This window comes from Solanum pennellii, chromosome 5, assembly GCF_001406875.1.
Source record: "Solanum pennellii chromosome 5, SPENNV200".
Taxonomy (NCBI): domain Eukaryota; kingdom Viridiplantae; phylum Streptophyta; class Magnoliopsida; order Solanales; family Solanaceae; genus Solanum; species Solanum pennellii.
This window is the reverse complement of record NC_028641.1, coordinates 71965730-71970236: the sequence shown is the minus strand read 5'-3', so window position 1 is coordinate 71970236 and position 4507 is coordinate 71965730. Positions and strand designations below refer to the sequence as shown.

Here is a 4507-nt window from a genome sequence, read left to right as displayed (position 1 = left end):
ATTCATATGATATTTATATTTTTATATGAATTTCTTTGTACATGAATACTTAATTATTATTTTTATTCTTGTCTAAAATTTAAGATAACTATTTTTTTCTATATTTATCCTTTTCTAATGATATTTTACATTTTTAATAAAATAAATTACACTTTTTTAAAAATAATTTAGAAATAAATAAAAAATAATAATAAAATATATAATTTATGTTCTTAAATATTTTTTTTAATAGATGTGTCTTATCTCATAACTTCACTTGATATGATATAGAAAATTTTCATCAGGTCTATATAGTGTAGACACATGACTTTTAGTTCAACATATGATTAACATAAAGTTGACCTCAAGTCTACAACTTTCTTTGACTCTCATTTGATATTATTTATTTTTAGCTAGTTTAAAAAATCGATACGTTAGTTTTGAATAAAATAATATATTATTATAAATATTTATAATTTATTTAGATTAAAAACTTGAAAAATTTCATATCAAATTAAATTATATCATATAATTTGAAAAATGAAAAAGATAATTAACGAGCAATTAGACTTCCAACATTAAAAACTTTATCAATGTAAATTTCCAGGAAATCGCTATTTACAATAAACATTAAAAAATGATCCCTTATTTTTTATAATCTGTTCAAAATAACACTTTGAGTATCAAGTGAACAATTTTGGTCCTATAAGTTTGTCAAAGTAAGTATTTTTGGTTCTCTAATTCTTAAGTTTAACCAAAATGGAGAAATATCTAGAAATTTCAAGAAATCATAACACAAGAAGCCACACCAGAAAGAAAATATAAACAAAGAAAAAATTCTGTAACACAAAAGATACACTAGTCTCTTAAAAATGATATAAAAAAATAACATAAACATCCGAATTTGAGTTCCCACGATATATTTTGTGTTCTTACAATTTCGATAAAAATTAATCGTAAAAATATAATTACTATCAGATAAAGTTCTCATTTTTGACAATATAAGGGTTGAAACTACTTTAAGAAAATATTTTAAACATATTAAAAAAGACAAGGGATCATTATTGTCATTAACTATAAATAATAGGTATACAACTCAACTTTTATATACTACTACCACAAACAAAAAAAAGACTTTTAAGTTATGAATACTAAATATGTTTACTTTTCTCAGTATAGTGCTACTTCTTCTAGCTCTAAAACTAGGAGAAGGAGGATTGTAATTTATTAAGGCCAAAATGGGAATGAAGGTACTTTGGCTAGTACTTGTGCAGCAAACAATTATGCAATTGTGAATATTGCATTTCTTGTAGTTTTTGGGAATGGACAAATACAAGTGTTGAACTTAGCTGGTCATTGTAATCCTAGTGTTGGTGGATGCACTAGGTTAAGTAATGACATTAGAGCATGTCAAAGTAGAGGTTTCAAAGTTATGCTTTCACTTGGTGGTGGTGTTGGAAGTTGTTGGAATGTATGCACCCACCAATCAGTCAAGGACCAGGTTCCTTGACTTAGCAAGAACAGTAAGTAAAAATTGTGTCCACCTGTTTCAATGGGATTCGGCACAATTACAATAACAGGCAGTAAAATAAGTGCTGAAAGTAAAGATTGACAAGCAACTTTATGTGGTAACCTCCTTGCTCAAAGGAGGAAAACCACGACATGTTCTCAACAGGACTTCTCAAACTGCTTTCACTAATCTTCTTCAAGCAAAAGTAAAAGCCAGTTTACAAAATGAGATTTGCCTGCTAATCTCCATACTAAGCAATACTTCCTATCACTTAGCTGAGCCAGATTAGATACAACACTACCCAATCCTCACTAATTAATATAGATTTTTCTAAGCGGATTCCACACCGCCCACTAAACCCTCACTCTTTGGACGATTTAGATTTTGACTAAGCAACAACATTGTTGCCCACTAAATCACCTAACTCTAGATGACTTAGACTTCTAGAAAACGAAACAAGATCTAAATTCTTTATAAATTAGGATCAGATATACAATGTAAGCACATAGACACAAGGCTCTACATACAACAAAGATTCTTCTTTACTCTATCAGGTCCTTTTGTTGAGTTGAGCAATGTTCTTCCTTGAAGATGACCTTCTGTTCAAGCTTGTGAATTTTCAAACAAAATCCAAGTTTAATTTGCCAAGTCTTGAATTTGTGTTTGTTGAAAAGAGTAAAAACCATCCAATTGGCTGAAGGGTTGCTGTTGGAAAAGTTGTGCACCTACCGCATCAGAGTTGACAGCTGTCTTTTCACCTTTTCACGTTGCAGTCTTGCGGGGACCAAGTCCCTTGCAAACTTCTTTGTGAGTTCTTGAAAAGGTTTGCTATCTCACTTCCATATTTGGATTAATGAATATAATATGGTGTTTGTCATGCTAAAAATATCAAACATAACGAGTTATTATCTGCTAGACAAACACCCTTCTCCATTCTGATTGGTGTTGTACACCGACGCCTCACCAACCTCTGACATGACAGCTTTACAACTGTAACCAATTATGTATTTGATGGAGGAAACTCTGCCTAGGACCAGGTCCCTGCATTTGTGAGTTACTGAAACATACAATTTCGTCCACTCTTCCTATTGAAGTAGGACACTACACTTTTCCCCTACCACCTGACATGACAACTTTTACAGTTGTACCCCATTTGTATCTGGACGAGAGCACTCTGTCAGGGACCAGGTCCTCGCATTTGTGAAGATCATCAAAACACCTAGAATATAACATTTTCTCCCTTTTTGATGATAGCACAAAAATATACCTCACATTGAGTTTATTATTCATCTCACTGTCAGCAGTTCCAATAACAAGAATTTGATTCCTTGTTATATAGATAAGTTTGTTAAATCATCAAAACTTCATATCAAGTTCGAGCGAACATCCCAACTCAGCTCCGAAACTAACAGAAGTTATTCACTTTCTTATGCTGATGATGCTTGGTAAGATTTGTATAAGTAAAAACTATAGAGTTGATTGATTTTTTTTGTTTAAATATATGGTACAGGAATAACTAGCTCAACTAATCGAGAGGTTGAGTAAGAATTTTAATATTTATGAGTAAATGTTTTAGTCCTTTTGAGTTACTGAATTTTAAATGAAATGAATTTCCAAAAACGAATAAGAGAGTTCGAGTTACCAACTATTCCATAGTTGACATGTAGAGTTCCTTGACGGGAAAGGCTTCCTATCAAGAATTTCTTTATTCAACCAAATATGATGTCACTTTGTGTTTTTTTGTGGCACCCTTTCTTTTTAATTTGTTCTAAAAAGAGTAATATTTTAATATAATTACTCCTTATTTTATATTCATGCCATTCTTATAACTTTACAAATGTCTACAAACTTAAAACCATATTTCTAAGAATATATTGGCCATATTTCAAAAAGAAATTCTTTCTTTCCTTACTTCCTTATCCAATCAAACACCATCACATAAAATGAAAGAGTAACAACTAATAAATGTTTAGTGGTTATTTCTATATTTTGGCTAAATTAGTGTGAAAAAACAATAATAATAGTTTCATATGAAAAAAAATTAGGATGTTTCCCACTATTTCAATGATAATCAGTTTTCGATCACATGTTTTTCTAGTTAGCTAAAAAGGGTGAGAAATAAGTGGAAAATTTATGTTCTATAGCACAACTTCTTGGTGATTCGCGGGGAAGGAAAAGCCTTTGTTTCGAGTAGTGTTTTTTGACAAATGTTGAGCTAATTAGTTTTCAAATATATACCCTGCAGGAATGTAGCAAACTATTTATGGAACAATTATCTTGGAGGTCAATCAACTTCACGTCCACTAGGTGATGCAATTTTAAATGGAATCGATTTTGATATAGAAAGAGGTACAACACAACATTGGGATTAACTAGCAAGATCCCTCTCTGGATTTAGCCAACAAAGGAAAGTATACTTAACTGCAGCTCCACAATGTTCATTCCCTGATTCATGGTTAAATGGTGCACTCTCTATTGGCCTATTCGACTACGTTTGGGTTCAATTCTACAAAAATCCACCATGTCAATATTCTGCTGTTAGCGCAGAAAATCTTAAGAGTTATTGGAATGAATCGACCACAATTCAAGCTGGAAAGATTTTATTAGGATTGTCCGCCGCTCCAGGAGCTGCTGGAAGTGGTTTTATACCATCTGATGTTCTTGTTTCTCAGGTTTTACCAGCAATTAATGGTTCACCTAAGTATGGTGGTGTTATGCTTTGGTCTATGTTTTATGATAATGGTTATAGCTCTGGTATAAAGCATAGCAATGAATAATGTTATGATCACATAATTCCTGAAGTATTCTGAGTAATGAGGATTTCAAAGTTCTTGTCATTTATATGTTCAATTCAAATAATCTTTCTACCCCGTAAAGGTAGAAATAAGGTTTGTGTACATTTACTTTCTCAGACCTCACTTGTGGAATTATACTGACACATTACAAAATGTAGTAGATTCTGATACAAAGAACTAACATCAAATTCCGTATAACATTAACAACTCAATTTATTCACCT

General features: G+C 31.4%; 1 pseudogene; it reads left to right on the top strand.

The window, feature by feature from the left end:
• The first annotated feature begins 1123 nt into the window (after nucleotides 1-1123).
• Nucleotides 1124-4266, top strand: LOC107019729 (annotated as a pseudogene).
• Nucleotides 4267-4507: the final 241 nt, after the last annotated feature.